This window comes from Canis lupus, chromosome 13 (genome assembly GCF_003254725.2).
Source record: "Canis lupus dingo isolate Sandy chromosome 13, ASM325472v2, whole genome shotgun sequence".
Lineage (NCBI taxonomy): Eukaryota > Metazoa > Chordata > Mammalia > Carnivora > Canidae > Canis > Canis lupus.
In genome coordinates, this window is record NC_064255.1 from 6,253,018 (window position 1) to 6,264,401 (window position 11,384).

The following is an 11,384-nucleotide window of genomic DNA, read 5'->3' on the forward strand; positions in this document are numbered from 1 at the left end:
TAGAATTCCTCTTATTCCTTTTCTATTAAGTGGGACTTGGCAGTGGTTCCAGAGAGCATGTCTACTTTAAGCCACAGGAGATTACTTTTTCACTCCAAATGCTAATTCTGCCCAAAAAAGCACTAAGCTTCCCTCTATCCATGCCTATAGCAGCCCCGTCTCTGTAATGCACTGGTCACTTTTGGATGTCAGGCTTCACCCTGCCTAGTACATAGTAGGTGTTCCTTTGTGAAGTTCTGATTCAATCTCTGGGACGAGAGATTTCACTGACCCAAAGAATTGGAGATTCTTCAGATTGGAGACAGAGGCTGACTTCAGAAGGGCATCTTCTCAGAGTGGACGTATCTCCAAAGAGAGGCATGTTTGGCCTGCTAAAGAGAAGGTCAATGCTTTCTTCTGACTGGAAGCCAGAGTCAAAGTGAACTTCTACAACCTCACACAAAAACTTTTCTCCGTGCCGTCTCACCTGCCATAACTTCAACTCAGGTTCTTCTCCAGAAAATGGACTTTGAGGATGGCAGCACAAGGTCCAGAAAGAATACTGATCTGTGTTGCTAGACAGCAGAATTCTGTTAGAGGCAAAGGACTTCACTTCTCTATACTTCAATTTCTTTCTGCATAAAATGGTAGGTTCCCACTAGATGATTATAAGAGTCTTATGGTACTAAGATTCTAGTCATCTATGTCAGGTGACAGGGAGCCATACATAGAAAGTTCTTGAGCAATATAAATTGTTATGTGAAGATGACTGGGCAAGATTGGATTTCTTCCCCTAAACACAATTTTTAGCAGATCAAATCATTATTGCTGTTTCACCTCTGCCCATCATAGTCCCTTCTTTTCTACAGTTTCTACCCTTGTAGAAAAAGCTGATTAATAAGCACAAAAGGGAAAATGGAAGAAACTGGATGGTCACATAAGTGGGAAAACTTGATTTGCTATATCAGTATCTTCTTTTCCTCCAGACAGATCTAATATGTATCAGAAGGTTATTTAGTGAGGATAGAAAAAGATGAGGAAAATATAATATTAGATAAGCTGAACTGTTAAAGAAATCAAGATAAATTATAATGTCTCTGTTTCCAATAATTATCATACTGCTAATGGGACCAGAAATCTGTTGAAACCTTTGATTTTTAGCTCTGTGTATTCATCCTCATGCTAGAGATGGCCTTCCATCCCATCTGGAGAGGACATACTGACTTCCAAAAGCTCCCTTTCTTTTGGACAGTGTTTAAGTAGGCATTGCCAATGTTTGCACCATGACTCTCCTGTTGTGTCGCTCCTTCCTGACTGAACCTTTATTAACTGGTATTTTATTTTTCAGATATTTTTGTTTATTCAAATAAGACCCAGTCCCGTCTTGCTGACTTGTGAATCACTTTTTCTTTCTGGAGTGACTTCATACATCTCTACTTTGCTCCATTGTGGATATGACTCCTGATTTCTCAATGGGAAATCTTATTTCCCTTTTTTTTCTAGCATGTGGGAGGTGAGAACCTCACTGAATTCCCACTACTAACAAGAAACAGAGACTTTCATTTTTATTCTTGGCTTGAGTTGTACACAATCTCACATGAAAAAATTAGAATGTATTTCAACATTATGTTCTAGTTCCATAAAGCTTTGTGGGATTTTATTAGAATCACATTCTATCAGACTCTCTTTTTCAGTTGAGGCAACAATTCTTTACATTAATAATTAGCTCCTCACCCCTACCACCCTCCATATTACTTATTCAATGTGCTACCTGTTTACTCTATGAGGGCATGCATTGTTTTTATTTTATCCCCAGATCCATGAGACATCAGAGTCACTGTGCTATGATGTTGAAAGCAGTCTTTACATATGATCTAGCTCCAATACCACTCCTCCCCACTGCCCTTCCTCTTGGTAAAATAGCATGTAATTTTGCCCAGAAGTATGTGTATGCCCTTATTTGAAAATATTATTTTACTTTAAAAGATACCATTTTACACTTACGTATTTAATAAGAATTGTTTGAGTGTTTGATGAAAGAAATGTCGTAGCTTGCCTAAGGAATTGTTTCAAATTTTTAACACCCAACACTCTTCATATCTTCTTTAAATCTAAATTGACCTTTATCTAGATCTTTATTTCAACACAGTATTGACTTGCCATCAGCACTGCACAATTTCTCTTTGGCAGAAGTCATAAGCTTTCCTGAATTTACCCAGATGATGGTTTGCTATTTTTGTAAGAGAACACTGCCATTTTGCCAAAAGTCTTCTGTCTTGCAGGAACTGGCTGGCAGTGCTGTTTTCTTGGGCTGCAAATAGGGCAACAGCTGTCCCTTCCATACCAGACTGTGGATAAGAGGTTGCCAGAGAGGCATTGTTCTAGAAACTGAGACATGATGATAATCAGCTCAGCTATCCAGGTGAACTTAAGTATTTTTTTCTTTTGGAATAACAGAAAAATTAGGGCCAAAAAATTAATATTATTTAATTTTGAATAATTTTCTTAGGCTTTTGAAGTCCACTGGTTTGAATTCTAGTTAGTACCATGCAAAATGGCAATGTTATGTAGGGGTAGGGGAAAAAAAAAAAAAACCTCTGGGTTCAAAATGAGGATTCAGTCCTTGGGATTTCGTCCTTATCTGCCTTGTTGGGAAATATATTCTAATTTCCTTTTTGAGAACATGGTTTTACTATATATGAAATGAAGTTATTATACAAGATGATATTTAATGTGTTTTTATTTAATTCTAAAATGATCTGTGAATATGTATCTATAATTTTAAAGAAGGGAAATCTTTGAAGGGAGTGGTCTGTGTGTTTTCTGTGTGCTTTGACATTTTCAGAGTAAGTTTTTACTAAGCCAGTAAATCTACCTTATAAATTTCCAGGTCTAATTTACTGGATGAAAGGATCAAGGATTATTAGAGGAGTTTTCAATCATATTTTACCTTGCCATTCACTCTGATTTTTTTTTTTCATTTTATTTGGACAGCAATTGTAAGCTCAATGTGGGGAATCTTCTTCCAACTAAGGCACCTATCTGCTTGCACTAGTGCCTCCGTGTTCTCTCTTTCTCTTTGTCTCTGTCTCTGTTTCTGTTTCCCTCTCACACCTAACTTCACTCTGTTCTGTAATTAGAAATTTGGAAGAATGAATCTTCATTCTTTATTATATAATTTAACACACTTTATTATATAATTCAAACACACTTTATTATATAATTTAACTATTTAGAGGGTCACTTGAGGTTTTCTAGTAGTTGGCAGTTGTACATTCCATGTGGAATTAAAGCGAATTAAGTGTATATTTTTCAGAAATGGAACCCTTATTTTCCTTTGAGTCAGCAAAGGTCTCAAGTAGGCTTCTTTGCCTTGCTTACGGTGTTTCTGCATAAAAAAAACAGTGCCTTTTCTAAGCCACTCTTACATCCCCATGCTTAAGAGTCAAGATCATAGTCTCTCTCCAGTACCAATGATTGTACTTTCTAGTTAAATGAATTTTGTTTTAGCATAAAACAGCATAAATAATTTATTGTTCTGCATAAGAGAGGAAAGGAGAAAGTATAGAGTTAAAAAATATTTTCAAAAATCCATGAGATGTAGTTTTTCATTAGATTATATGAAATTTTTGCTTACTCAAGCCAAAGGAATATGATAAATAATAATTAGCCCATAGTAAAGCTACTTGAGAGCTTTTTGAAGAGTTAAACTGTGGTATTATTTATAGACAAAAAAGGTAATATTTTCTGTGTTTTCTCGCTTCAATTTGTCTTGTTGCTTTTACACATTACATGTTATAATGTAATCTATGAGATAGAAACAATACCAGGAGTCCTAATTAAATTAAAAGTAATTACCAGTTGTACAGATAGGGCTTTCAATTGAGCAGCAGGAAGTTGATATTTTGTCATCCCCAGTTTATCTCCATGCACTGAGCACGATTCTTTGTACCAGTTATTAATGGCATTTTCTCAACGGTCATGAAGAGTGTGGGAAATAGGGAATGAGGAAGAGAACAAAGGAAGAGAGGAATTAGAGGAGGGTTGGAGGGAGACAGAGACAGAGAGGAATCTTTCTGTTGCTGTTCTTCAACTAGGATCCAGGGAAATTTTTCATGCATTGAGAAACCTACTGCCGTCCTTCACTCACCTATGAAAGAAATATTTGCCCAGCCCATATTCGTAGCATATCCTAATTTTTCTTGACCACAAACAGAATTTTAAAAAGAGCACCTCAAACATTCTGTGCTCAAGGTCTGGTTTATGATGTGACAGATTTTCCATTTTCAGAAAGAAAAAAATAGTTCCAGCTCCCAACAGGAATTTAATTTGAGAGAGGGAGGGAAACGGCAATATATAAAGATTTCCTACTGTCCAATTTCTTATTCTGCTTTTCAACTGGGCATCCTTTAACAATTGGAAGCAACGCCATTCTCCCACCAGGAAACACAGTGCGGGCTTTTAAAAAGCATTTACAGGGTGATGTCCGTTTGATTGACCGTTATCTTGCTGGCATGCTGCTGCTACAAATATGAGCAATTATTGGGAAAGCAGTCAAATTAAATTTTCATAACTATAAAACTGAATTTTACCTTAGGGGCACAGCTCCCTTCCTATTTCTACAATCTATTTTCTATGCTTTATATTAAATCTAAACAAATGAATGTTTACCAACATTAATATTTTAACATGGTATGCCAGTCTGTACCCTCTCTCCAACAACTTTTTCATCTGTCTAGGATTGTTCTATAAGAGAGTTAACTTTTTTAGTATAATATGGATCATTTTGGACTGGTTATTCTTAATGGATTCTTTCCTATCCACCAAAAATATAGCTTGGCTAATTCTTGCCTTTAATAATCAAAATCAACAAATGGCTTATATGAAATCAAATTTAATTTTCTTAGATCATTCTTATCAAGGTAGTAAAGGCTGGTTACCTCAACGGGTCCATCCAACATATGGATGACAAATGTTCTAAATGGCAGGTAGGATGCTGTGTTTCCTTCCCATACTCATGACTGATATTGTTAAATGATTACAGCACAGTTCATCACTGAGACTAAGTATTGGCTTTTGGCAGTGATTTGAACTGATTTGACTTGACACCAAAGGTAAATCTTATTTTGCCATCTCTTTTGCAACTGGCCCTCTCTCTTTGTGCTCTTGCTGCTCCACCTGTCATGTTCTAATATCTCTCCATCTTAAGCCACATTGGGAGACCCAGCTTCACCAGATCTTACCCTTACCTGAATCACTTATACTGCTTCTCCCAATTTTACCTGCCCTTTAGATCTAGTTCACATTCTATCTCTCATGAAATAAGTTTTCTCAGATTTATCTAGATCACATTGCCCTTTATTTAATGATCATGCCTTTTTGCTAGAGTGATCATACGTTTAGATTACTTTGGTTAACCCCAGATTTGCATGTTGTCTTTGTCTTTTGTCTGGCTAGTGTCACTTTTTCCTCTTAAAAGTGTTTCAGTTCAAACAATATTTCACATGATCTCCTTATTCATACCGTATAACTTATATTTAGCTCTTATTAATCTCCCATTTTGTATGGATCTAATTTGGAATTAACATTCCCCACTAGATGAACTACTAGGGAGTTTATCTATCTTCCCTCTGGAACTAGGCCAGGCATAAAGAACATACCTCATAAGTCATTGATGTCAGAATACTGGTAAATTCTCTGTCCATGGTCAGAGGCATTTCTCAGATGTGCTTGATGAATGCTAATTGTGAGGGGCTTCCTGGGGCTCTAACCAGATATATAGGCATATTCTTCGTTTCTGTTTCTGATCTGTAGTTTGTCTCCCTATGTCCTCCTAGGGGTGATGTCTTTGACAGCAACTTCTCTTGTCAAGTTATAGGAGTTTCTGATAGATGGTATAGTAGATTGTATTGGCCTACTCTGACAACCCAAAAACTCATGTCATCCCTGATCATCTTTATTACAGAAACATCTACAGATCTCTTTACACACCCCATTATTTCCTGACCTTTTGAATAGGCTCTAGGATACATGTATTATTTCATGCATATGGAGATTCTTTTGTCCAAAGTGAAAGTTAATCTGTGCTAATGCTCAAATGATATCAGTGCTTTAATTTTGTAGAATTTCATAATATGAGAGCAAGAAAAAAAATCCCTAGAGATGTAATTTAGGCTAGCATCTAATTTATAGAGGTTAAAAATTTCAAAATTCTGTATGTGACTGTATATCATCCATATATAAAATTAGGAAGATCAAAATTAAAACTTTTCCTAGTTCTTGCTTGGTTTCTGAAAGAAGAAATTTTGATTTGAGAAAACCAAAATCTTTCCAGGAAACATCCAGGGGAAAGGATAAAGGTAGAAGAAAACATTCTAGGAAGAAGTGATAGGTTCTCAGGAGTTTGTCTACATAGAGCTGCTGAATGTGGTGGGGCCTTTTTAACTTTATTCATTATCAATAAATAAAAGTGAACGTGAGAAGTTAAAGATTTACTCATGACTGTGACCTTGACCTTGTTGTAATATTACTTTGTTTGGCAGAACTATTATCATCCTCTCACTTCAGCTTCAGCTATGTTTTTAAAGGGCAAGAAAAAGGAGGGAGGAAGGGCACCTGGGTGGCTCAGTTGGTTGAGTGTCTGACTCTTAATCTCAGTTCAGGTCTTGATTTTAGGATCATGAGTTGAAGCCTCGTGCTGGGCTCCATGTTGGGTATGGGGCCTACTTAAAAACAAAATGAAAAAGGAGGGAAGAGGAGTAACACTTAAATTCCTTATTAGTAAGAGTGAAATGAGTGAAAAATTATGTGAAATGTTTGCAATACAGAATGGTGAGGAATTAGATAAAGATCATTTAACTACTCATTCTCAGGCATAGTGTCCCAATCCATGCAATATACCACTTTCAAGTAGTTGAAAAATAGGAAGGAAAAAATATTAATTTGGGAGCTAAATGATTTTTTATTTTAGAGACTACCTGTACAAAAGAATGATGCAAAAAAAAGTTTGCTCTCCTAATAATTATTCACTCTTTTTCATTCATTCCATTCTAACATAACTTTGTGATAATTTTCTCAAAATTTTCCTATATCAAAACTTTCATATCAAAGCAATGTCCAAAGTGAATGTCACCCTGTTCACAAGGGAAGGACTTTTTGAAATATCTGCTAATCTTAAACATTTATGCAGACTGAAATGGCTTTAGTAAGTAAGAAGAAACAAAACAAAGAAATATAAGAAATGATTCATACCTTCCCAATGGTAAAATTTGAGCAGTTATGGACTGAACATCTGTATTCCTCAGGGGAATTGGTCCTATAATTTCAGGCAGTGAATGACTTTTGAATCCTTTCCAATGGTTGCCCACCTTTCTTGGCCACATACAACTGGGCTAGGCAAATAATCAACAGCATTTTTTATCTCTCTCTACTGAGCATTACACTAGGTACTTTGGGGAAGGATGCCAGCTGTATATATGGTGCATTGATATGGCTGCATAGTCTATCCTGGCATACTCTATTCTTGCTCTCAACTTATTCTCAAAGGTCTTCTTTCTCAGGAGAATAGCTGGATGCGCTTCCTCTTCCTTCAGCAAAGTGATGCCAAATATTGGTTTCTGAAACTGGCCCTCTGATGTGTGTCTTTGTTTCCTGAGAGACCCAGGCTTCAACCACCTAGGAAAGACCACAATACACCTTTTTTGCTTCATTTATTGAGTTGCCAATTGATGTTCAGGATTTTCCAGTGTGATTACCAACAAAAACAATCATGCTAAGTGCTCCTTTTAACATCATTTTCTTTTCTTTTTTTTTCTTTTGATTTATTTATTTATTTTAGAGGGAGAGCATGTGGGAAGGAGGGGCAGAGGGAGAGGGAGAGAGAGAGAGAATCTCAAGCAGACTCCTCACTGAGAATGGAGCCTGATATGGGACTTGATCCCAGAACCCTGAGATCATGACTTGAGCTGAAGTCAAGAGTCAGACCTTAACCAGCTGATCTACTCAGGTGCCTCAGCATCATTTTCTTAATTAGACTTTTTGAAAAAAATGTATTGAATCCTGATTCAGGAGGCACATTAAGCTGTACAAGTAAGATGGCTCATGTTTACTTCAAATGACTTCGTGATTAATCTTAAAGTTTCTCCTTTACTTAGTTGTTCGTTTATTTATTCATTTAATCTGCCAGTTATTCAACAAATATGTGAATATTTATTAGTTGGCAAGTTTTGTGCTAATTGCTGGATTATAAGCAATGAAGACAACAATCAGTTTACCTGCCCAATGAAATTTAAATATGAGATCAGCAGCCTATATTATAGTGACTTTCAACTTTAATTAGGACATTATAAGGTTATTTCAATTCCTTAAGCATATATGAGGTGCCTACTTTATGAAATCACAGATAGTGGTAGATAGAGCATTGAATGCTGTGAAGGAAAACACCATTGTTCTTGCCTCCCAGGCAGTCACAATGTGGCCTCATGTTTAAGCATATTTAAAATTACTCTTTAAACTAGATAGACATTATAGTAATAAATAAAGTGATATGAGAGTTAGACGAAAGAAAGAGCAAAAGGGAGAAAATGGGCTGGAGGGGAGGAGAGAAAGAAAGTAAAATGGACACATCGAAAAAAAGGGTGGAAGGGGATGGGGAGAGATGGCAAGTCCTTCCTGCATTAAGGTAAGCAAGTAAATTCATTATCTAAGAACAGTAAGAAACATTGCTGTAGGTAGACAGTTCAACCTAGAAATGTAAGTAAAGTCCACACTATTAAGGACTTGAAATGACAGCTTGAACGGGTGGGCCATTGTGCGCATGCAGAACAGACTCAGTGATAGCTTCCCAGGAAAGGAAAGACACTGGTTTGATCGGCTTCACAAAATAATGTCCACAGCAATACTTTAAATGTATTGGAAAGGAAGGAGTCTGGACCTCACTTAGGGAAACACTGCAATTGTTTGGGTGAGAGAGAATGAGAACTCCATCTAGGGCAGAGGAAGTGAAAACTGAAAGAAGAGAGACTACAGAAAGTGTATTGAGGCAAAACCAGTAGATTTTTCTGATCACATGATGCTGGTAGTGGTAGATCTCTCTTTCTTGTAAGCAAACTAAGGCAGAGCCTCAGAGGGGCTTTTCCCAATACCTATATTTTGCTACTGAGTCACAGGTTGGATTTTGCAAGTAGTATGGTTTTTGATGCCTTCTAAGAGAGCAGTTTCGGTAAGTGGCAGAGACAACACAATGGTAATGAATTAATGACCTAGTAGAAAAGAGAAATTTGCATCAGTGGGTAAAGTCAATTTAATCAGTCAATTATAGATTAAAAGTTGGCTTCCCAAATTGGATTTCTTCAAAAACAGATTTCTTCTTCATTGTTTAGTCAGAGACAAATGGATATTTCTTTGATGCAAGGAAATATTACAAAAAAAAAGTATCTTCTTATTTTAATTATAAAATTAACAACTATTTATTGAGCACTTGGTAAGTGCCAGGGACTGCTTGTAGAGGTTTACATGCACAATGAGAATGCAAGTCATATGGATCACACAGCAATCTGTATTTACAAAACAGCAGCAGTTTTCTTTCTGTTAAAAAAGAGATATGAAAAACGTGGAAAAAAACGTGGAATTCTGATATCTAATTTCTATAATGATTTTTTCTCCATAATTTGTTTGGGTGCCCATCATGCAGAAATCCTAATGCAGAAACAGAAAATGAAATAAAATATTCTGCAATTTCTAGTTGGCTACCTGGCTCTTCTGAGCCCTTAGCTTCAAGGATTTTTCAAAATATATTTTTCTGCACCACAGCTCAGAGTTGCTAAATCCAGAAATTGAAACATTCTGAGAACCAAATCATTTCAGGGTAAATCAAAGCTCTTGGAACATTGCCCTAGGATTTTGAAGATAGTGTTTAATAGTGAAAAATGTTCAATATTTTTAAGGAAATTCCAATTATGGAAGGCTGCCCCATTCACATTCCCGATGATGCATGGTGTCTGACACAGAGTGTCTTGGTTTGACCTTTCTTTCTGTGAAGAACCAGGACCCTGTAGGTGAAGGCAAAGGTCTAGCCCCTGGCAGTTCCACCAGCATGCCTACTTTCATAGTTAATCTTTGTGAGGAAATCTGAGGCTGATTCTGTTTCCAACTCCACCTTAAAACCTGGAACGAGGTACCTTCCTTTATTGCATCCTGATCAGTTTCTTTGTTGGCTGTTATTTTAATGCCAGCAACTGTGACAGCTCAAGCCTTCTCCAATATCTTGTCTGTATTTGTTTGTGCTCTGTAGGACTGGTGATGAAACCAGAAGATGGAAAGAGAAAGCGTGAGCATACCCACACAAGTCTTAAGATCACGAGGCATTTTATAATAGTGGAAAGAGCATGAGTTATGGAGTCAGATAGCAATGTGCAGGTACGGATTGTGTAACTTGGAGCAAGTTACTTAATGCTTTTGTATCTCAGTTTTCTCATTTGTGAAATGGGGATAATTAAATTTACATCACAGGATATTTTGAGGAATTAAATGAGAGAAGCCACAGAACACAGTGTAGTTGATAAATACATGGGAGCGATGCTATTATTACTAGTAATACTAATAACGATAAAAGAATGGAATCAAATAAAGATGAAGCAGGGATGATAGGGAGCCATGGGCAAAGGGTCATCAACCACAATGCTTGACAATTCAGAAGATGCCCTTACATCTTTCTAGAAAGTGATGGAGGAACTTGATCATCTCAATTTCACAGGGATTTTGCCTCTCATAAGATAATATGCAAGGTCAAGTGAAGCCACATCAAACTGAAATATCCTCTTTTCCCTCTTCCCCTCTAAGTTCCACCCATTTTTTGGAGGCTTTGTGAGTTACCCTTTCCTAAGATGGTGTTGCCACTGATCTCTTCTAACAAGGACCTCATTTTCTGTTGAATTAAGGCAATAAATTACATACCATCTGGTATATTTTCTCATTGCTTCCTGGAAGTGTGGCTTCCAAATAAGACAGAGATTTCCTTGAGTTAAAGAAACTTGCCTTATACTTCTCATAGATCCACCATAGGACCTTGCACAGCTGAGCATGCAGAGAAGCCTTAAACCAACACTACAATGAGGGGATGAAAAGAGTAATAGCCCTAAGTTCCTTATACCACAGAAAATCCTTTCAATGGTGGGGGAGGACTTCTTTCCTCATAGATAGCAAATTTTCTCTCAGAGATAGAAAAAGTATTTACTTTTTCCTTGTTACTTTTTTACATTGTGGTCTCCCTTTCTCATCCATTCACAAAAGTTCATAGACTCTTGAATTAGATGGATTCTTTAGGATTGCTTAATTTTCACAACTGAACCATGAGGACCTTGCTAGCCCAAATACTGCAGTAATAATAATCAAGTGAGATTTAGTGC